Source organism: Natator depressus, chromosome 2 (assembly GCF_965152275.1).
Source record: "Natator depressus isolate rNatDep1 chromosome 2, rNatDep2.hap1, whole genome shotgun sequence".
Taxonomy (NCBI): domain Eukaryota; kingdom Metazoa; phylum Chordata; order Testudines; family Cheloniidae; genus Natator; species Natator depressus.
In genome coordinates, this window is record NC_134235.1 from 64916740 (window position 1) to 64940942 (window position 24203).

The 24203-nt window shown below is 42.8% G+C and overlaps 1 long non-coding RNA gene across 1 annotated transcript in view; it reads right to left on the bottom strand.

Moving 5' to 3' along the window:
- Positions 1-391: 391 nt before the first annotated feature.
- Positions 392-24203, bottom strand: part of LOC141981407 (uncharacterized) — an 84298-nt gene continuing 60486 nt past the window's right edge. Inside the window, exon 3 of the long non-coding RNA XR_012637766.1 lies at positions 392-584. This is a non-coding gene — a long non-coding RNA (uncharacterized LOC141981407). The remainder of the gene's footprint in view (positions 585-24203) is intronic.

Here is a 24203-nt window from a genome sequence, read left to right on the forward strand (position 1 = left end):
TCTTCATCAGCTTTTTTGCAAGGGTGCACCAGTAGCCATCTTTTGTAACTTCAATAAATGGGAACACGTTGACCGACAAACATCAGGCCTACTAGGAAACATATTTATATAAGTTTCCATTCCCAGTCACAAACCTAGCATTCTGGAGCAAAGTCACTAAAATATAGTCCAACAAACAAATGTTTATTTAACGTGCCCCTCACTTTTCCCTCCACTGCACCCCACTCACCGGTGTTGTCGTTGGTTAGTGGAGACTCAGAGTTCAGAGGTGCTTTCACATGAGTTTACCTCCCAGGTGGGGGGCAAGAAGGCACCTTGCTCATTCCTCCAGCTGCTCACTGTTCGCTCTGGCCACTGTTGTTCGTTGTGCCACCGTTCACTCCATCGCTCTGTTGCCAATGGCCCTGCACCATCACCTTCTGCTGCCACGTGCCACTGTGACCTCTGCGAGTTGGTCTCTTGAGGTTCCACCCAACTATCAGTGATTTCAGTTGAGCTCTCAGTGGGGGAACCTCACTGCTAGTGCAGGCTGAGCCATCTCTTCCACAGAAACAGTATCCCACAGCAGGTCTAAGCACTTTGACCTGATAATCAGTAATTTCAGCTGTAGTGGTCACTTAACAAAACAAAAGACTATATGTGGAGCCTAATCAGATCTGTCTTTAAACAGCGGAGAGGGGCAGGTCAAATAGTACTTGTGACTCAGGCAGACCATCAAGCAAAACACCTGTCCCCACCCTCTTTATTGATGCCCTCAATCAGCACAGGCTAAGTACACTTCTACTGCCCTTTACTCATACAATACGAATAACAACATTTCATTTCCCTCCCACCCCATTCAAGTGATTTGTAACCCAACCCCAGCCAAAATTTATCACTTGGGCAACACAGCCCTGTTTGCTGGATACCTAAGTAGATTAGGTGTGAATGTAAATATAATCTGGTCCTGAAGCCTTTCCGCCCAGCCTCCAGCTCATCACTAGCTGTCAGGGAGAGCTCATTTAGACTTTGCTTACAAATCATAATTTGAAATTATTAGGTTGGCCAACATCGCCAAAATGAATGCACTGACATTGTCAAAAAAAACAACAGCTGTATAAGGAAGCTAGTCTATGTTCATACTTTTCAAATCAATTATACTTTTTCAGATACACATTTTATCATACACTGTATATGCTTTTAAAGTGTGTATTAATGTTTCAATTTCAATTCAAATTTCCAAAAAATCACTAAATTGGCCACACTGCATGTAATTAGTTCACAAAACTGAGGTGGGGGTCTAGGGAAATCGCTGGTTCAGTGGCTCTCAGCAGCCCCACTATACAAATTGTTCCAGCACCTGTGTGCATATGCCCACCTGCCTATGTATGTGCACTCACTGCTGTGTGTGTGCCCACAGGCACCCATGTATGTGTCTGCCTACTCATGTGTATGTTTCTGCCTGTCCCCATGTGTGTCTGCACGTGTCTGCCCCTGTGTGGGCCTGGGTGTGCTTCCTGCCCCCCAGAGTGCATGGGTGTGTGCACCTGCCTACCACTGTGTGTGTATACATCTGCCCACCCCAGGGGTGTGTGACTGCCTGCCCCGTGTGTGTGTGTGCCCGAGTGTTAGAGTTGCCAGGTATCCGGTTATTGACTGGAACGCCCGGTCAAAAGGGGACCCTGGCAGCTCCGTCAGCACCACTGACCAGGCCATTAAAAGTCCGGTCAGCGGCACAGCAGAACTAAGGCAGGCTCCCTGCCTGCTCTGGCTCCGCGTGGCTCCCAGAAGCAGCTGGCATTTCCCTGCAGCCCCTAGGCCAGAGGTGGACAAACTACAGCCCGCGGGCCACATCCGGCCCGTGGGACTGTCCTGCCCGGCCCCTAAGCTCACGGCCGGGGAGGCTAGCCCCCAGCCCCTCCCCTGCTGTCCCTCCTCCCCCGCACTCTAAGCTTGCCGCGCGGGTAGCACGGCTTGCGCCCGCCCACCTCCCAGGCTTTCCAATAAGCCTGTCCTGCCATTCTGAGCAGCCTGATAAGGGGAACGGGGGTTGGATAAGGGGCAGGAGGTCCCGGGGGGCAGTCAGGGGACAGGGGGTGGTTGGATGGGGTGGAGTTTTGGGGGGCAGGGGCTGTCAGGAGACAGGGAGCGGGGGGGGTTGGATGGGGGGGGTCCCGGGGGGTCGGAGGGTCCTGGGTGGGGGGGGAGACAGGGAGCAAGGGGGGGTTAGATGGGGGTGGAGTCCTGGGGGACAGTTAGGGATGGGGGTCCTGGGAGGGGGCGGTCAGGGGACACGGAGTGGGGGGGGTTGGATGGGTTGTAGGTTCCGGGGGGCCTGTCAGGGGGCGGGGGTGTGGGTAGGGGTCGGGGCAGTCAGGGGACAGGGAGCGGGGGGGTTGGATGGGGGTGGGGTCCCAAGGGGGCGGTTGGGGCAGGGGTCCCAGGAGGTGGTGGTCAGGGGACAAGGAGCAGAGGGGGTTGGATGGGTCAGGGGTTCTGTGTCCAGTTTTGGGCCCCACACTACAAGAAGGATGTGAAAAAATTGGAAAACGTCCAATGGAGGGCAACAAAAATGATTAGAGGACTGGAACACATGACTTATGAGGCGAGGCTGAGGGAACTGGGATTGTTTAGTCTGCGGAAGAGAAGAATGAGGGGGGATTTGATAGCTGTTTTCAACTACCTGAAAGGGGAATTCCAAAGAGGATGGATCTAGACTGTCCTCAGTGGTAGCAGATGACAGAAGGAGGAGTAATGGCTGCAAGTTGCAGTGGGGGAGGTTTAGGTTGGATATTAGGAAAAACTTTTTCACTAGGAGGGTGGTGAAACACTGGAATGCATTACCTAGGGAGGTGGTGGAATCTCCTTCCCTTGAAGTTTTTAAGGTCAGGCTTGACAAAGCCCTGGCTGGGATGATTTAGTTGGGGATTGGTCCTGCTTTGAGCAGGGGGTTGGACTAGATGACCTCCTGAGTCCCTTCCAATCCTGATATTCTATGATTCTGAGGGGGGCAATCAAAAGGTGGTAAATGGGAGGGGGAAGATAGAGGGCGGGGGCCAGACTGTTTGGGGATGCACAGCCTTCCCTACCCAGGCCATCGTTTCGCAACCCCGATGTGGCCCTTGGGCCAAAAAGTTTGCCCACCTCTGCCCTAGGCAGAGGGGCAATCAGGGAAGCTCTGCGCACTGCCCCACTCCTCCAGCGCCGGCTCTGAAGCTCCCAATGGCTGGGAACTGTGGCCAATGGGAGCTGCAGGGGTGGTGCCTGCGGGCACGGGCAGTGCACAGAGCCCCTTGGCCCCTCTGCCTAGGAGGAGCCTTCTGGGAGCCGCGTGAAGCTAGGGCAGGCAGGGGTAAGTGCCACCCAGCTGGAGCCCGCACCCTGACCCCCCTACTGCACCCCAAGCTCCTCATCCCGGCTCCATCCCAGAGCCCACACCCCCAATCGGAGCCCTCACTCCCTCCCACATCCCAACCCCTTGCCCCAGCCCTGAGTCCCCTCCCACACCCAAACTCCCTCCTGGAACCTGCAGCCTGCATCCCCTCCCACACTTCAACCCCCTACCCAGCCCTTAGCCCCCTTCTGCACACCAAACCCCTCATCTCTGGCCCTACCCCAGAGCCTGCACACCCTCCCACACCCTAACTCCCAACCCTGAGCCCCCTGCTGCACTCCGAACCCATCGGTCCCAGCCTGGAGCCCCCTCCTGAACCCCAAACCCGTAATCTCCAGCCCCACCCGAGAGCCAGGACCCCCAGCCGGAGCCCTCACCCCATCCTGCAACGCAGCTCTGCGCCTCAGCCCAGAGCCCCCTCCCACACCCTGAACCCTTCATTTCTGGCCCCACCCCAGAGCAACACCCCCAGCCAGAGCCCTCACCCTCTCCTGCACCCCAGCCTCCTGCCCCAGCCCAGTAAAAGTGACTGAGGGTGGGGGAGAGTGAGCAATGGAGTCGGGGGGATGGAGTGAGTGGGGGCAGGGGCAGAGCAGGAGTGGGGCCTCAGGGCAGGTCTGGGTCAGGTTAGGTTTTGCACGATTAGAAAGTTGGCAACCCTACCATATGTATGTGTGCGCGCCTGCCCGCCCTTGTGTGTATGTGTCCAACCACCCACCCTGTGTGTGTGCCCACCTGTCTGTGTGTGTTTGTGCACATGTGCGCACCCACCTGCCCCATGTGTGTGTGTAGCCCTGTGTGCCTGTGCCTGTCTGGCCCTGTGATTGTCTGCTTCTACCTGCCCCGTGTGTGAGTGTGCACCTGCCAGTCTGTCTGCCCCTGTGCGTCTAGGGCTGCCTGCACACATGTAAGGGACAATGTGTGTGTGTTTGTGTGTGTCTGCGTGTGTGTATCTGCCTGCCTGCCCTGAGCACAGGCGCTGACTTTTGTTTTTGCCAGTGGGTGCTCCTGTCTGCTCCCCTCCTCCCCCATGCGAGCAGTGGGTAGGGTCTTGGGGGGAAGAGGCCGAGCGGGGCCGGGGCCTCGTGGGGTAGGGGGAAGAGGTCAAATGGGGGTGGGGCCACAGTTCGGGTGCTGGGGCCCACAAAAGCTTAATCCGGTCCTGCAGGTGCTAAGCACCCTCTAATTTTTTTTCGATGGATGCTTGAGCCCCAGAGCACCCACAAAGTTGGCGCCTATGGCCGTGACTGTATCTGCATCTGCCTACCCCTGTGTGTTTGTGTCTGCCTGCCCCTCAGTGTGTATGTGCCTGGCTGTCCAATGTTTGTGTGTCTCTGGCCCTTTCAGTCCCCTCCTATACAGCCCTGTTTGTGGGATGAGTCTCTGTTGCCACAATGTAGTGTGACATGCCAGAATCATCTCTTTATTTTTACTTTAGAGTAATAGCTTAAACTCCGTTATCAAAATAGCAGTGAGAGTGTGCATGCTAATTTGGGATAGATTGACACCCCAGCTTGCAGTAAACTAAATTTTGCTGTAAGCAAGCCATTATAGTAACCATCCTATTTTTAAGATTTTCTAATAATAGTAACAATCCGACTTTTAATACAGGGTTATTAACTTAAATCTTTGGGCACCCTTATAACATATTGCAGAAAGGCACAGAGACATGATGAGTTCATCATTCGTTAACAGTATTGCCAACCCCACACATTCAAAAACCATGAGTCAGGCCCTCAGAATAAAAAAGAGTGCCTTAAAAATCCTGCAGTTTAAAAAAAATACTTCTGGTTTCTTTTTATTTGCTTTCTGGTGTTTGAGCCTTGGGGTTCTCTGCAACCATGCGGGTTAGAAACTTACTTTTAAAAAATATGAAATCTGAGATTCTCACATTATCACATGAGTCCAGGAACTGGGGCTTTAAGAAAAAAATCTACATATTATGGCTCTCACAATAACATTACCAGAGTTGGCAGCACTGTGGGTAGGATGAGTCAGAAACCAAAGTTACAACTAGAAATTTAGAAAGCAATAATTATTTCATAATCCCCTCCCTCAGCACCAGGTAAGTCCCACGTGCTTATTTTCTGCAGACCATATTAGTGTCAAGTTGCAGTGAAATCAGAGTTGAATATGCATAGCTAAGCCTCAGTGTGGCCGTATATGTAGGTAATGTATAGTGAGTAATGTTTACCCTAAAGCATAGCTCCTAATTGCTATATAATGCGTGCATTTCTGCTGGTTGTAGTGAATCATCTGGTACAGTGGACAGTTTCTCACTTTGGCACAATGTATCAATTGGCCCCTTCCTGCTTTGCTATGTTGAATTGCCACCGCTGAGTATAGCAAGGTGGATTGTCTCAATCACTCAGGATAGCAAGCTTTGAGAAAGATCACCTTAGCACAATATAGGAATAAAGCGGCAGAATGGTAGTGTTTGTAGATTACAAGAATAAAATTAAAAAATAATCTGTAGAGAGTGGGGCAGAGAAAGAAGGAAGGATAAAGGAATGCAAATAATAATAATGAAAAGAAACCTTAACTTGAGTTCCTAACAAATATTGGTGTTCATTCATGAGCTGCACACCTACCGTAAAATATCATCACCAGCTAAACTGCTAAAAATAAATAAAATAGAAATAGAAATCAACCAACACCAATTGGCTACATAGTTGAGGACCTTATTCGAGTATGCCAAAGATGAAAATGTACTCAAGTGCTTCATTTACCCTTCCTTGGGCTGATTAGTGAAATACAGTTGTTGCCTAAAAGAAAATGCCATCTTCCTGGAGTGACAGTCTGAATTAGGAGAGGGAAACCAAATTGTGATTGCTCTAAAATCCAAATGAATTTATGAAGAAATTAATCTTATTGCAGTCAGATGTCCCATATTTTGAATCAAAGAATCAGAGAATAGAATCATAGAATATCAGGGTTGGAAGGGACCTCAGGAGGTCAGGAAGGGACTATCTTCCCCCAAACACTGGCACTATTCCTGCTTGCTGCTCTTGATTGCCTGCTCTAGGGTAAAGGCTGCCAACAGCATTGCAAGATATCACCTGCATACAGATTACCATTATTTTTTTTCATTGAGAATGTATATAAACCCAAACATCTGCAAATGCAAATCTGGCTACCCTAAGATGCCATTTTAATTTACGTAATATTATTGCTGGGACCAATGCTTTTCTGCATAGCTGTAAATTTAAAATAGTTAATTACTATCTTGCAGCTATCTTTCCTTAATTAAAAGTAATCTTCTATTTTTCTTGATTTCTAAAATGTTTTTTCAATTATCCCAGTTATTTCCTCCCTTTTTCTGCCACCCCCCTCCCAAAATTAAAATAAGATATATTAGGGAGGGAAAAGGCGTACATTCAAAGCCAGTCACATAGATCCAGCTCAGGTGATATTTCTAGGCATGTATACATGACAACATACAACCCCATCTGCAGATCTAGTTTAGGAATGATTGTCCTGTGATCTAGTTATAACTGATTCCTGTAACATAGATGCACCTTAACAGAGTTCCATAACTATGCAAATTTTAGGTAAAGCAAAGGATGGCTGCTTTCTATGGCATCATCCCACACTAATCCTGTCACAAATGAACACTAATTAGGTCAGCATTAACTTGTATGGCTTCCCATCCTACTTAGTGAAACTCCCTAGCAAAGCATAGTTGGGTGAACATCAGGAGGAAGGGAAGACATAGAGGACTAAAAAAGGCAGTGGGGGCGGGAACAAACCTATTCTCTCAAACCCACAGAGGAAAACTGATAAGGGAACTTGGCAATCGGAAATGTACACCATTTCTAGTCTTTCATATGGGAACGATGTATGTAAGGGACAACGTGGCTCTTTATTTCCAAAATCCCCACAGAAGTTTGTGCCATGAGGCTTGAAAGATTATTAAAATACAGTTAATATGTATTTTTAAAAGTATTGAAAGACAGCACATGAAATTGTTCTGATTGTCACTCTGAAACAAACCATTTTAAAGATCTTCCGTAAATTGTGTTGGGATTTATTAAACACTCTTGATTATTGGGTAAGATCTGAGTTATATATTGACCTGGCTATGTGGCTGATTTTCTGGGATTAGAAGAATTCTATTTTTGATTAAATTGGTTTTCAGTAACCACTCATCTTAGAGCCCAGTGTCTGAGTGGTGAGAGAAGGGTTGAAATGCCTAAGGAGACTGTGTCTTTAACTTCTTGTTAACCAGTGTGGTGAGACAGAAATTTACTTTTGTTACTGGCTTGGCATAATCTAATGAGATAATCACCAGTTTGAGGTGCGTCTGCCCTATTTCTCAGCAGTTTGTCCTGAATTTGGCATCCTCAGCTATGACCCACTGAGAAATGGTGACAATCGAGTCAAAATACCATATCCCAGAGTCCCTAGCACCAGCCGCCCACCTACGCCTGAAATGCAGCTGCGAAACCCTAAGACCGTGGTGCTCCGTGGAAAAACTTTACTGCTTATCCTGGAAGTAAAGCTTCCAGGAAGTAGCTTGCTTTGCAAAAGGCTTGTTCAGTTCACTCTCCATTGCAAATCCAGAAGACTCTCTGACAGTGTGCTTGCAGATCAGTGATCAGAAGAGAATGGGTTAACATTGACCTGAGCTTCTGTTGTTTGCAAAGGAATGGGTGGATTCTGTTTTCACTAGAATGGATTGCAGATTGTTGGATAAAGAGGACTAAGAAAGTTGTCCTGCAGAATTGTGGGATACTCCTGGGACCTGAGTCAAGCGGGGCTGTGTCTACAGTGCAAAGTAATAAGGACTTGGACTGTGGATCCAGCTTAACTCAAGCTTGGACCCTCCAGCCCTGAGATCTGAGCCCTGGGTTAGCATAGTTACAGTGTTAACGCAAAGGGAGTTGGGCTTGAGCCTGGGCTCAAGCATGGGCTTATGTTGCAGTGTAGATGTACCCATTGACTTCAGTGGGGCTTCATGTGGAAGCAGGGTTCTGCTTCCATGCAACAAATTCAGCATTAGGGTCATAGTCTTTTGTCAATCACAAAGCCATTTTTGTTTTCATGAGGGTTTGCACTGTTCTTTGGTTTTCTGCAAGTGTTCCAAAGACTGAGCAGTCTTTGTGCTGGTCATATTTGCCCACATTATTGAAAATACATTTAATAATATAAGTTCAGCTGTGGGATATATAAATGAAATGTAGTTGACCTTTACTTGACAAGACTTATGTGTCTGCAAAGTTTTCTAACATGAAATAGAAACAGCAGAACAAAATGAAGGATAAAGAAGAGAGAACAGAAAAAAAAAACCAGAAAAAAACCCCTAGAACTATCAATGTTGTTAAAACCCTCACGGAACTGAACTGGTTGTAGCAGCAATGGACAGGGTCAAGGAGAATATTTAATGCCTTTGAAATGAAGGCATAGTCCATTTGAACTCCACTCTGCCTTATCTATGCACCTGACTGAGTAGAAGCACACCAAGGGTTCAAGAATACCCAAAAGAGAACAGATGCACAGAGAATAGATGAATCATTCCACAGACAATCCATTGCTGCAAAAGAAGTAAGGAAAATGTTTCTTTTTGATAAATATTGTAAAGGTATTTTTTAATGATTACATTCTTACAGATTTTGTAGATGCTTTCAAAAATCATGGGACAAAGTTAATCTTAGTTGGGCTATTCCTTTTCTCTGCTCTGCTACCCAGCTCCCTCTCCTCCTCAGGGCAGCTACCAGCGGAGAGAAACTTGGGCAGGCATGGAGAAGGATTAGGGAGGTGAGGTGAGGGTTGGAGGTGGACTAGGCTCCATAGGCTACATAAGAGGTTTGGAAAGTAGGCTGCAGGAAGGAAGCAGCAGCCTCTTAGAAGAGCAGGAAGGGCACGTTTAAGATGCTGGCAGTTAGTTTACAACAGCACTCCTACCAATGCTACCACCAATGGAGCTGCAATGATGGAAACATTTAACACAAGGCTAGTGTAGTCACAATCTGCATCAGACTATGCAGAAGACTCTATGCACAGGTGCTAAGCTCCAGGGCTTTGACTCTTTACTGTTTTTTAAGCAGAACTTATCAGGAGAGACGCAGCTACTAAGGTGATTATGTTCTACCTAGAGAGAAAATAGTCCTAAAAATGCCATTTTTATCATATCTGAGTAACAGGCTTTTTTTCCAGGAGCATTGATATTTTTCCATCAGGTTTATTTGTATATGTTCGTTTTCTTTTTAATATAGCATGCTACGAATATCCTCCTTTAAATATGTGGTAAAAGGAGAGCAGCGGGAAAATTACATGATGATAGGCAAAACCCTGCTTGTCTAACTCCCTTGAATAGTCTAACTGAAATCAAGTAGGTGTAAAGCAAACAGGATTTGGATTAATATATGTAATATAATATATCTTCTGTGACCCGCACTTGACAATATCTATGAAGCAATAGTCCCACAGCTATAAAAAAATTCAGTTTTTCTAAAATGAATGGGTACTGTGTTTTTATAGATATTCTTAATAACTATGGCCTCAGTCATGCACAGCCCATGGGACTACTCACAATGTGTAAAATGACCATTAATCTAATTCTGCTTAGACTGTACTTTAGAGATGCTGAATTAGACTACATGGAAAAGAATTAAAGTTGTGTAAAAGCTCTGACTCTGAAAAAGATTTGGGGGTCCTGGTGGATAATCAGCTGAACATGAGCTCCCAATGTGCCACTGTGGCCTAAAAAGTTAATGCGATCCTGGGATGCATAACCAGGAGAATCGCAAGTAGCAGTAGAAAGAGGTTATTTTGCCTCTGTATTTGGCATTGGTGCGACCACCACTAGAACACTGTCCAGTTCTGGCGCCCACAATTCAGGAACGATGTTGATAAATAGGCGAGAGTTCAGAGAAAAGCCATGAGAACAATTAAAGGATTAGAAAACATGCCTTATAGTGATAGACTCAAAGAGCTCAATCTAACAAAGAGAAGGTTAAGGGGTGACTTGTTTACAGTCTATACCTATCTACATGGGAAACAAATATTTGATTATTTACTCTTCAGTCTTGCAGAGAAAGATATAACATGATCCAATGGCTGGAAGTTGAAGCTAGACAAATTTAGACTAGAAATAAGGCATACATTTCTAACAGTGGGAGTTATCAACCTTTAGAATAATTTACCAAGGGTTTTGGCAGATTTTCCATCACTGACAATTTTTTAAATCAAGATTGGATGTTTTTCTAAAAGATCTGCTCTAGGAATTATTTTGAGGAAGTTCTATGGTCTGTCATGCAGGAAGTCAGACTAAATGATCATAGTGGTCCCTTCTGGCCTTGGAATCTATGAAAAACAAAGAGTCAGGCTCTGGAGCTTTTGCTCAAGTTTCAATGTGAATTTTGCCTAAGTCAGCCTTTCAGGATTTGGCCTACTCATTTCTTCTAAACTTCATAGAATAATTTGTGCAGAAAATTATTTGTTTTATGAGATCTCCATACAGTTCAGAGCAGGAGTGCTGGGGATGTGGCAGCACCTCCGGTTTGAAGTGTTTTCCAGCATATACAGTTTTTAGTTTTGTTCAATGGCTTTCAGCACCCACACTATAAAAATTGTTCCAGCACCACTTGTTCAGAATTAAGAAAACAACAGTCATTGGTTTGTCTCCCACTAAATTCTTCTTATAATGCAAATAAAATGCAAAAGGAAAATAATCTTACTACAAAAGAGAAAAATGTTGGTGATGTGATTTACCACTAGGTGGCACTCATATAACAGTAAGTAGTAACTGTGAAGGGAATATTTGAAAACTTTGTTCCCAGCTATTACATTTTCTACACCACTGTTTATTATTTAATATTATTATCATTTCTTATTTGTATTGCCATAGTGCCTAGGAGCCTAGTCAGCAACCAGGGCATCATTGTACTAGGCGCTGTACAAACACAGAACAAAAAGAAAAGTGTTTTGTTCCTCCACTATTTCAGGTTACAGGGCAGTTACATGCCACATAGGACTCTTGGGGATTCCCAGGAGTCTCGTTAAAATTCTACCAATAAATTGAAGATCAGGTGTAGAGGATTTACCTCTCTCTCATAGAGCTGATCCTATATGGATACCATATCAGATGCAGAAAGACCTCATCTCGAGAACTGCCAGTTACACCAATTGGCAGGCACTTTATAAAATAATTCCCAGGGGGATATTCCCCCATCAAGGTATCTTACCCGCCACTTCAAATTAAGAGTTGAACGCTGTGCTATATTTTTAATGTACTCCATATTTTTTTTCAAGGCAAAGTAAATTTCCAGCTTTTAACGTAAGCATCTCATCTCCTTCCTTGGTTACGGAAAGCATTTTTGTTTAACTTGGAAAACAAGTGTACATATTCTCCAGTCTTGTTCCCCTATTCATCAGACCAAGGGGTTTATCACAGGTAAAGGGAGAATAATTTGGGGGAACCCCTTGTTGAAATATTGACAGCACGTCACAGCCAAAGCTGATTTCTTCCTTGATTTGCTAGTAGCAATCATATTGAATTCATCCCTTTTGAGATTAATTTGCAGGTAGGGTTTTATCATGTGCCCCAGGCTGCTTTATTTTTATGGTGTTGCTAAGTCTTATGACTTTAGCTAACAATATTTGGCCATTTTCTTAAACCTCCAGCTTCTGGAGTCACGTGAATACCTGAAAATCTCAGCTCTCAGTTTTTTTAAAAGCTTTCTAGACTTTGTGGTGGTAGAAAAATGTTTGAAAACATGGCCCATGTGCACCCTAATAATAATAATTAATAATATAAAACCAACAATCCAGAACACAAGTAAAAAGAATCCCAAATATATTTTAAATTTAAATTTCATGATTTTAAGCTAATATTATGATTTGGGGAGTCAGGAGATGGGTGACTCATGAGGTTTGCATGCTTGGGATTAACCATTCTGCTTTCAGGAGTTCAAAGAGTTGTGGCTTTTAGATCTGGAAACACTTGCTCTGAGAGTCTTTTTTGTTCTTTCTGTTTCTTTTATCTCTCTTATACCTATTTTTTCCCAGGACAGATTTGAGTTGAAGTTGGGGCAGGGGGGAGGGGTGGGGGAAGAAGTGGGAAAGGAGCTGGGAAGTGCATGAGATGGTCTTTCTCCATTCACTTGCACATCCAACTTTTACCTCATTGTATGGCCTAGAGTATGATTTTCTGCGGGGGTTTTGTCAATGGCGCCTCTTCTCCATCCCCATTTCCCTGAGCAGCGTTAGCCCTGTTCCTTCTTCCCTGGCTGCTGTCTGTGCTGCAAGAAGCATGGCAGCAACTGGTAGGAAAAGCAGTGGGACAGGAACCTAATGACAAGAGGCAGGTGTTGGCTGCTGCTCAGCAGCCATAACAGTATCCCCATGATACTTAAAAACAAACTGTAGGAATGCACAACTGCAAATCTCCTACTGTTAATGTGACTTTATCGGGTTCTGCCATCAGTGGGGTCAAGTAACATGTGTAACCTGTCACAACCTGTTACCTGAGATTTGGTTGGCACAAACCATTATGGTGAGGCACATCAGAAAAACACCCCTGAAGAAATGATCATCAAGCAGACCAGGTGAGTCTCTGCATTGCTCAGCCCAGGGAGAAATTGTGGCCTTAGCAGAGCAGAGAATCCAGTATAGCTGTGCCTGGGCCCTGACCCTTACTTCTCTCTGTCATTGCACTGAAATGGTGTTTTAATGTGTTTTTTAAGATTTCCCATTGACACCTGAAAAGTTCAGACCCAAGTAAAATATTACTGCCATTCTGAGGAAATGTTTTGACATATTTCAAATCCAACTGCCCTCCAAGTTATGTGTGTCCCACCTCCAGTTTTGTGGAACTGAATTTCAGACTGTCTGCTAGGAAATGAATATTCTTATCAGATAAGCCAAAGGTTAACCTTTTGTAATCTAGCCAGGGGGAGAACTCAGCATTCACATTCCAAGGAAGGACTATGACAGAGATATGTGTTCATCCCACTCTTATATCGGCTGTAAATCCATTCAATCAGTCATACACGGTTACAGTAGTGAAGGGTTGCTGGCTGACCCTACAGTTCAGATAAGCGGTATTAACAGAATGCAGACTATCCGTTAGGATTAGTGGAAGAGTCAAGATGTGCATTCCCAATTTCGTGTTTGTGCGGCTGAGTAGCTTCTTACAATTTACATAGTGTTGCTAGCTTAGCCTGATTTCAGAAAACAGGTGCTGATTGCTGTGAGTTTCTTCTGGTACTTTTACAACAAATGCTGATTTCTCACTCTCCCTGAACTGTTTTGCATCTACATGAAAATTCTGTATAATGGGATCTGTTCTCCAGCCACTCCTAGAGTACTAAGCATTGCTTTTTATTTTCTACTGAGTCCCTACATTATGAGATGCTAACCACAGGCAAGGTTCTTCCTGGGCCAAGCATGCAGATGCAGTGAAGAGCTAAAGGGTTCACTTACAGAGAAAGACACGGCCCTGAGAATGGCTTCATACACTCCTGTGTCTGTCAAAGTTTCCTTGAGCCAGTGGCTCACTGGGCTGTGGATGAGACTCCTAAATAGCCATGTGTGCGGTCTATGGTTGTATACACACATGTGGCTTGAAATTCATTTGCTTTGTGCTCTATTCACGAGTCTCATGTTGATTATTATTGGTGGTATTACATGACTGTAGTTCCCTACTCTCATCAGTGTCAAATCTATGCAGGTAGATATGCTACTAGCAAGAATGTATTTGGCTATTAGTGGGAATGGGGTTCTTTTACATGTCTTCTCCAAGGTCTGTGGAATTGCACCCAATGTTTTTGATTTATTGCTCAGTTGCTCCACTAGTCAGCTGGTATTGGCCAAGGAGGGAAAATATGATTGAATCTTGGCACTTACAGACAAGCCATAATTGGTTTAGTAGAGTTGGAAGGTAGGCTGTGTAATGTAGCTCAGTTTGCCAAGGATATAGGTTCTAATGGGGAAACAATAACAAAATAAAAAGAGATCTTTGATCAACAGAATGATTACTTCTTATGTGATAAAAGTGGGACAGCGTCTTCATGAACCAGTTACATTTTACTACATTGTGTCAGGAAACTAATTAACCCATTTCATCTTATGCTAAAAGAAAAAGGGAAAGAACATACTAAATTAGCCAACAGATAATTGCTAAATTAATTAATTAATAATGATCCGGCCTATTTGTAGCACTGTTTGGCACTTTTCTCATGACTAGGGATATTAAATCACATTCTGCCTATCCAAACAGCTCCTGGATTTTCAGTGTCATAGGTATTTTCACCTCCGGCCGCAAGCTTTTGTATAGTATTGCACTGTGTTGCAGAACTGCTAGTGGGCTGCCTTTTGGTGATGGATGAAAAGATCACTGTGTAGAATTATATAGCACTCAAAGGGCTTGTCTACATGGGAAAGTTATATTGATATAAATTAAGGTGTGAATTTAAAGAGAAATAATACCACGGGATAATGCTGCATGTGAACACTCTTATTCTGGTGTAAGAGTACCTTTTTTTGGTTTAGCTTATGTCACTTTGGAACAGATTTAAACTAAACCAAAAATACCCACTCTTATTTTGGAACAAGCGAGTCCACATGGGAGTTATATAGGTTAACAATATTGGTTTAACTGTATTAGAAATATACTGATATAACTGGTAAAACTGTCCTGTGTAGACAAGCCCTCCATTTTCAAAGTGCTTTCAGAGTCTTGAGGATGTAAAGTTCTCTATACATTTATTATAAAATTCTTAGTTATTATGCTTATTATTTTCCCCTGGAAAGCAAGCATGTTTGAAATAGAGATGGAGCCAAACCAAAACCCTGAATCATGGAACATAATACCTTTGGGAAAGTTCAGATCCAGAGAGAAATGTCATATCTTTTTGAAACAGATAAAACAAGTTCCACATTGTTTACTTTTCAGAGGCTGTCCAGCCAAAACCTTAAAAACTGAGGTCTGCGCTGCATAGACATAAAGGAGTCCATGGTTTGTTTTGTTGGATTGGGAATATGCCCCCGTTGTCTTTGGGCTGAATTTCCCTTTTCTTCCCAATTTTGTGCAGGACCTCAGATGATTGCCTCCCTCTGTTGTAGAGGGTGCATTTGAATGTGTCTGTAAAGGATCTTTTTTAACCTGGTTTAAGACACTGCAAAATTATTAGGCATGTGAATCTGCTGCTGTTGCTGCTTTCCCAAAGTTGGTGATCTAGCAATTGTGAGGGAGTTGTTTCTGTATCACTGTTTCTGACTAAGAAACAACCATCATAAATTCCATTTGCAGTTGTATGCTAGTGATACGCTTATTCTTTTCCTTGGACAGTTTATCTATCTTTGGTATTTATATGGCCCCCCCATTACTGTACTATCTGAGCACTTCACAGTCTTTAATGTGTTTAGATTCATGTCACCCTTGGCAGTTTGGAGGTACTATCACCCCATTTTACAGATGAGGACTGAAGCACAGAGATTTTTTTAAAGTATTCAGGCATCTAAAGATGTAGATAGGCATCACCATAGAGGGACTTTGAAAAGTGCCTAGGCACCTTAGCTTAAATATCTTAAAAACCTGGCCCTAAGTAGTTTGTCCAAAGTCATACAAGAAGTCTGTGGTAGTCATCCAAATCCTGGGCTAGTGTCCTTTGAAAAAGTTCAGATCCAGAAACAAACTTCATATCCTTCATAAATAGTTAAAATTAGTTTACTACAAGCAATGCTGACATAGTATAAGTAGATCTGGTTTCAGCCAGGTAAGAAAAACAGAAGACAAAACAGCTAAATTCCTATTAAACCAGAATATCACTTTGCATCTAGCAATCTGAAATTAAATATCACGTTTCTAATTTGGTTGGATTTTACATTCATCTGTAGTCTCTATAGTTAATATACTTGTTGGAATTCGGCTTTTGTTTTGAGCAACCAGAATGAGGTTGCTTCTGAGTAGCAGTCAGAAGCTTAAATAATGGAGTGTGTGTGTTTTGTTTAAACTGAACTCTAACGTTAACCTTATGTTACACAATTAGGTTAAAAATTAAGAGAAGAGTGGAAAGTAAATTACATCCCTCCTTTGGCTCTGTGGGGCATGGCTATATACCTCATAAGTAAAATAAATCTAGAATTAAAGTTTATTAACAAACCAATGTAATAAGGCTGAATAAATTAAGCTGTCAGATGCCAGTCATTACATATTCTTCTGTGATGCATGGCAGCTGGAGACAAAGACTGTGAATATTATGCTAATATTATTTAGTCTACTCAGTATCCATGACATCGTATCCTGGTGAGTCTAGGCTACAACAAAATTATTCCTCATAGGGAAGAGAAAGAAATAAGGTTAATGAAATTGCATTTTAGGACCATGGTGAAGTAAAACACATCTCTGACTAGAGTACAGAATAGTATTTGGGATATTCATGAGCTATTCTGTGGGCTCTCTGATTCACATTAGCATGTGTAACATAGAATCGCCCTGTCAAAGGACACTTATTGTGTTTAACAATATAAAAAGGGATTTACTGTGATTGTTGGATTATAGAGTCCAACTACTTAGATAGATTTTTGGATTGTGCACAATGTAAAAATTACATTAAAGGCCTAATTTTTAAACAGCCTCCAGAAATACAGCTGTCATTTGAAAATATTGCCCTAAAGGTATGAGTAAAACCCTGGAAATTTAGCATTAAAAGTGGACTTTTCATTTCAATTTGCCTTGTTATTCTGTGGTGTTAAGTGGCTTCTGATTTCACTCAAGACAAACTTTCCATTTCCAACCAGGATCTATTTATCTTAAAATAAATGAATGGATCTAGATCAGTGGTCCCCAACCTTTCTGTGGGAATAGCATATTCCTATTCCCAGACGACTGTAGCGGGTGCCAAACACCCCGCCGCCGAAATGCCGCCGAGAAGTGGCAACGGCAAGAAGCAGGAGCACACAACTGACCCGGTGGGCGCCATTGCGCCCGCAGGCACCATATTGGGGACCCCTGATCTAGACCAAAAATCTATGCATTGCTTCTATTATAGGGCCTGATTCTGTCACCCGTACTGAAGCTGAGTAGTACCTTACAATCAATGGAACTACTGAGCCCCATAGGGCAGGGACCATCTTTTTGTTCTGTATTTTTACTGCACCCAGCTGTCCTGGTCTATGACTCAGCCTCCCATGTCTCAACAGCCCATGAAAGTGAGCCTCCCAGCCCAGGTAGACAGATTTGGGCTAGCAGGACTCACGCTAGTGCTCTAAAAATAGCTATCTAGGTAGTTCTTTGATGTTGCAACTCGTGCTCTGAAGCTGAGGGCTTGGGAGGCCTCACAGCCTGATCTCCAGCCCAAGCCATAACTTCCAAGTGCTGTCTACACAGCTATTGCTAGAGCACCAGCATGAGCCTTGCTAACAGGAGTCTGTTGACCTAAGCTGGGAGGCTTGCTGCCATGGGCTGTGTAAACATATCCTTAGGTACTATGGTAATACAAATAACAATACTCCAAGAGTAACATACTACTCTGAAAGTATGGGTGGGCCCATAGTTAATTTACATATTTAATTTTTTTTGTGTACTACACACAGTCTTAACTACAGGAGAACAACTGTGTCCCTTCTAGTAAGCCTTGAATCCTAGTATTACTGGATGTTGAGTCTTCCTAATGTACCATATAGTGTATAGTAACAGCTAAAGATATTGATACCAGAGGACTTAGTGACCCATCGTTGGTCTATGTTTAAAAGGAAAACATTGTTATGATACTAGCTACTTTAACTATTTTTTAGAAAAGGATAAAGCTTTTAATTTATCATAGTAAATTTGACATTTAGTCTAGTATTAGCTAACTAGTACAATAATACTATTATCAATAATGTAGAGTCTACAGTATGGATGTACACGTGAGGCTGGTGGTCTGGTAATAGTGTAATGTGCTATTATGTGGGGTTTCTGAGTGTGAACTAGTATTATGTGGTCCTTTCACTCTTAGGTCAATACCAAGGGCCAAGAACATTGCAGAAAGTAAACAGAAGAGAACCTCACAATTCTTGATAGCCACCTTTCGGACCCTTTCAGGAATGGTTTTGATATTTTCCCAAAAGATCTATGGCCAGCTCTCCTTAGATAGAAAAGCTGGGGCAGATCCTCAGCTAGTATAAATTTTAATAGGTCAAGTAGAACTATGGCAATTTAATCTTATTAAGGATCTGCCTAAGGATACAAGGTATGACACAAAAAAATACAGAAGGTTTGGAAGAGTGAAAGTGAATAGTCGAAGGAGGGGGCAGGAGGGAAGAGTGGAAATCCTTGGGATTCTGAAAAGGTATACATGTCACTAAGAGAAAGTGTGGACGTTTAGTAAATGGTCAAGGAAAAAAAGAAAACATACAAGTGAACTCATGCTCATCTCTGCAATAACATATCTGATGCCTAGACAGGTTCTGAATTGAATTATGTAACTAATTACAATGACATTTTTCATGGCCTTGGTGTGTACCTTAGACGCTGGATTAGGATTCAGTTTGATGTGGATGTTTTTCCTGACAGAAAGTAGAATTTTCTAGATGAGTGGCCAGAGACCTATAAGTTAACTAGAATGGCAGTGGGATGATGGTTCTGTTGTAGCATAAAGTATAAGGAATCAGTTGAAAGGGATAAAAATCCAGTTTGGGGATGAGGTGAACCATTAATTGTTTCAATTAGATAAAACTATAGAAGACAACAGATCACACGTGGAACTGTGAAGTGCAATGAATTAATTTATACATGATGTGTTAATATTTCTGATCAGACCAGCACCGATTATCCTCAATTTGCTTTGCTGATCAAAGTATTTTAATTATAATAAATAGGGGGTGAGAGGATTTAACCAAATTTCTAGAAAGCAGTTTCACACCACATTTTAGCAAATGGAAATTTGGATAGCCTCCCTTCCCCCTCCACCCCCAAAAGGATCTAAAATATTTAATCCTTGTTATCAACAATACATCTAAATATATTATTTAATTAAGTTTAACTTCAGAAATGAATAGAGCAAAATTAGAGCTAGCTAAATGAGACCAGTTAAAATTTAGCATATGGAGAAAAAAGGGTTCATTTAAATAACTTAGTTTCCAGAATACTATATATACTCAGTGCATTACTCATGACTATGCCTAATCAATACTTGCTGATTTTAACAGTCAGTTTCAGAATGTTATCTGGAGAGTGGGAAAAAAATCTCCAAATTTCATTTTTTAAATTGGACATCCACTGCACTTCCAAAGGATGGAAGATTTGGGAACATGAAAACAGACTGTGATTTATTTACCACTAGGCCAATTATATACTGATTAAAAGAAAAATTCCAGGATGAGTTGGACATGGCAGAAGGGAATAATGCATGGAACCTATCTGCCTAGAAGTGCTTCTGTGCAAGACTCACACTAGCAGATTATGCTTTTAGCCAGATACTGTAGATGGATTTCAGAATTCAAAATAGGATTTGCAAAAAGGGCTCAGCCTTTACCTAGCTCTGCTCCCATTGAGATCACAGATAGAATTTCCACTGGTTTCAATAGCGGCAGATTTGTCCAATGTTAAATGCTTTTGAAAATCCCCCCTTTAAAGTCTTTAAACACTCACCTAATAACATTTTTTTTAAAATCAACTATGCCATAAAACAAACTGAAACCCCCCACAATGTGGTTGAAGCTTGCATCTCTCCCTGGAAGAAAATGCCTCTGCAGAACTCCAACATCTGTGTTAAGATTGCTATTTAACTCAGGCCGCAACAACTTGATAAGCCTCACATAGCAATATAAGACTTTACAAATGCTTACTGAACAGGAAGATATCAAAAACAAAGCAATATGATTTGTTTGCCAGGCAGATGGGAAAGACATTCAGCATAACAGCAATCTCAACCCAAGGCCATTTAATTTAATGAGAGAATCTCCTAGCTCTTATGCAAATACTCCTACAGGAGAGCCTGGGGAGCAACAGGTCAGCTTATCAACCAGTGTTGACCATACTCTTGCATTTGTGTAACTGTGCATGTTTTTCTTCTGTTTAATCTCTGCCGATACTTTTGTTCCTATGTTGTTGCTGTTCGTAGCCAAATGATGCTATTCTCTATTGCTTTTCAGCCTGGACTAAATTCTACCGTTGTACAGACCCTATGTCCCTCTTTTTTAATGTAATACTGTCAAAAATGTTAGTCATCTGTTTACAGTGCTGACATCTCTATGTTGTTGATTTACAATTCTGGCACAATTTCTCTATTGGCATGGGTGGTCCTGACCCCAGTAGAACCATCCTATTCCACTGGGTGAGAATGGCAGGGGTAGCTTGAAAGTGGACCTTTGGTACTGAATCCCAAATAGATTATGCAAAGGTGCAACAGGGAGGAGAGGATGTTCTAGGCATTGCTTGGGGTGTGTTGGGGAAAGGTATACAACAGGGTGACAGATTTGGGGACCTTGCAGAAGGATACATGGCTCTTCTGTTGGGTAACCTAATGTCAGGTGCTTGTACAGTTAATAGAGACATAGAGGTATTTTTGCTCAATTACTCCAAGGTTTGATCAGTTTTGTCTAGCTAACACTGATCTAGGGCAAATAACAGGGACTGAAGTATCTGTCTGAAGCAGAAGGAATGGGGTGGGGAGAAAGGGGAGGATGGACAGACAGAGTTTGCAGCTAGGAACAGCTAAGGTAAAGGAGATAGGTTAGGCTGACATGTATGTTTGGTGGCTGTTGTAGGAGTAACCAAAAGAGTCACACTCCAGAAGGGGCTAAGTCTGGACTAGGTGCAGTGACTGGGATTTTCAAAGGCGTCTAAGATAGTTCAGTTCCCAAATCCCATCAACATTCACTGGGAGCGGGGTTCCCCTCCTTCCTTTGAAAATCCCAGCCATTCTTTTAGATGAAGGATAGAAATATGCCCTGCTTACAATATAAATAATGGTTTGGAAAACAAATCCAGTGAGACCTTGTGACAGAGTGTGAGCAGCCTAAGGGCTTGTCCACACTTAAAACGCTGCAGCAGTGCACCACTGCAGTGAACGGCTCTACCATTTTTGCCGCCCCAAGCAGCATGCCGAATTGCCGCCGCCATGAGCAGCTGAACAGATAGAAAGTTGCCACTGAATTGCCGCCACCTCAAGCGGCTCAAGATAGAAGTTGCTGCTGATTTGCTGCCGCAGGCAGCTGAAGAGAGAGGCTGCCGCAGAATTGCCACGCCACGGAAACGCCCTACCGGCACACGGACTGCCGCCCCTTGCAGATTGCCGCCCGAAGCACCTGCTTGGAACGCTGGAGCCTGGCAGGGAGCTGGCCTGGCAGTGAAGACACTATCTGCGTTGATAGGAGGGGTTCTCCTGTTGGTGTAAGTACTCCACCTCCCTGAGAGGTACTAGCTAGGTTGACAGGAGTATTCTTCCATCAACCTAGCACTGCCTCCACCGGAGGTTAGGTCAGTTTGACTGCATCGCTCAGGGGAATGAATTTTTCACACCCCTGAGCGACATAGTTATACTGACCTAATTTCCTTGTGTAGACCAGGCCTAAGGCAGACTTGTCCCCACATGGGTCAAACCGATGAGATAATAGATTAAGTACCAGGTGACTGACCAACTAAGAAGGTGATCCAGCTGAGGACAGCTGAAAGAGAGACAGGAAGAGGCAGAAGACAGAGGGTGAAGTCTGGAAGGAAGGGCTAATGGAGCCTGGTGTCTCCGAGAGGTGAGAACTATCACCCCATATCTGCAGAGAAGGTAAAAGCCTTATGCTGTGGGGAACAAGCACTTGTATAGCATGTCTTTTGTTTATCTTGCTCTGGAAATGTGCGAGGACTGTTCGCAGAGAGAAATCGAGGGTGAGGGAACCCTGCCCAGTGATAGACCTTAACTGATCTGTTGATATGTGTGACTGGGATTTTTTTCATTTAATTCCAGTTTATAATCTTGGGGCCAATTCTTGCCTTCAAAGCCTTTGAGGCCAATTAGGTTGTAAGCCAGTGCTGCATTTGGCCTGGTAACTTTGTCAACATTTTATTTTATATATTTAGCATTAAGTCTGATAGTTTTTATTAAATTAGAAGTTTTGGTCAAGAGCAGGAATAACTGGAATTTTACCCAAACTGATGTTTGTCTCTTTTCTTTCCTTAAATATTAATATTCACATTCACCAAAGGCAGAAAAGCATTAAAATATACAGCAGTCTATTCTGTTCTGTTCCAAGAATATGTCAAACAGTTAGATATTGAACAGGCTTGTGTGCAATAGAGCAGACTTAACTGAGATGACTAAAGAAAATGTTATCATTAGTTCAGTGGGCAAACTGCATGAGGAGACAGAAAACAGTGGGTGGAAGCCAGTAGTATTAAGTCATTACTTACTGGTCATAATCACGTTGCAAGCCACATCCAAAAATATCAATACTGCTGCTGAAGGTAGAACTGACAAAAAATGAAAATACAGTGTAAGAGGGAGAAAATGAAGTGGCAGACATTTCTGCCCATTCCCTTCCCCCACACTGAAACTAGAAGTCTGAAAGGTCTGGATGAAGGAAATTATTATCTGGCTCTTCCCTTACCCATATACATGGAGTATTGAGGAGTGAATTTAGGGATGGAAATGAATCATGATGGTTTTTGACACAAAGTGGTTGCCATAATGTTTTCCAAAAGATTCTAAGTATATGGAGAAAATGTGGTTCTCCTATGCCATTGTGCAGTAACTGTGTCAAATTATAACTTTTTAATGGCAACCACTTGTGCGATACCAGTATCTATATATTTCCACCAGCAGCAAAACTTGAGAACTCAGAACCAATGCACGTAATCTCCTGCCTTAATTCCAATGTAGTGTTCCATAAAATGTATTGTACAGCGGTAAGCAGACTGTTGATGCTTAGAAAAACATAAGAATGTAGTCATTAGTCAGTGAACTATATGTATTTGAAATATTGTGCATGTGCCCAGGTACTGAATATGTGAATTTTGTAAATTTAAAATGCATACAGAACTCACTTGCAGAAAAATCATTGAGTTACTGAATAGCATCTAGTTTACAAAGAGACATCATATATTGTCAAATAAATACCATGAATAGATATCATAGAGCTACCGTCTAAGGTTTATCTAATTGTCTTGAGATCAGTGTAAGTTTACACACACACAATCTAGTGTTTCCTCTTTTCCAATAAATCCTACCCTACCAACGAACAAAGTAACAAAATAGACAAAGGCAGGTGGACATCATAGGGCAGATCCTCAGATGATATAAATTGTCATAGCTCCATTGAAGTCAGTGGATCTATGACAACTTACCCCAAGGGAGGAGTTGCTCCCATGTATGTAGTTTGGTGTGAGCCATCCCACACAAATCTCATCACTGAATTAGCTCGTGTCAAAGGGTACCAATGGTATTACAAAGGCCCCGATTCTGCCAAAAGAACTGCATAGGCAGATCTCTGTGCCTAAGTGAAGGACTATTTCCAGCTTGAGACCAATTTTACCTTAAATCTCATCAGAGGCCTAAAGGGTATGAACAGCCTTATAGTGTACCATTGGCAACATCATCTCTATGTAGCTTTTCCCAGGGAGTAGGAGAGCACCTTATTGCACCCTTTAAAACAGCTTTCATTCACATCAGAAAAATATTTTTATACAGTATTTATAAAATGTGTTGTTCAGGGTAAATCTTTGGAGAAGTGAAAAATAATTCCCATGCATCACTTTAAAACGTACATTTACAAGTGTGTTAATATTGTAGCTTCTTTTTGCAAATACATTTGTATAGGCATTTCCATTGCTGTAAGATTGACTGAATTCATCTGTGGTGTATATCCACTGAAGTAAATGCAACATCAGGGATAAATTTGGCATATTTACAAA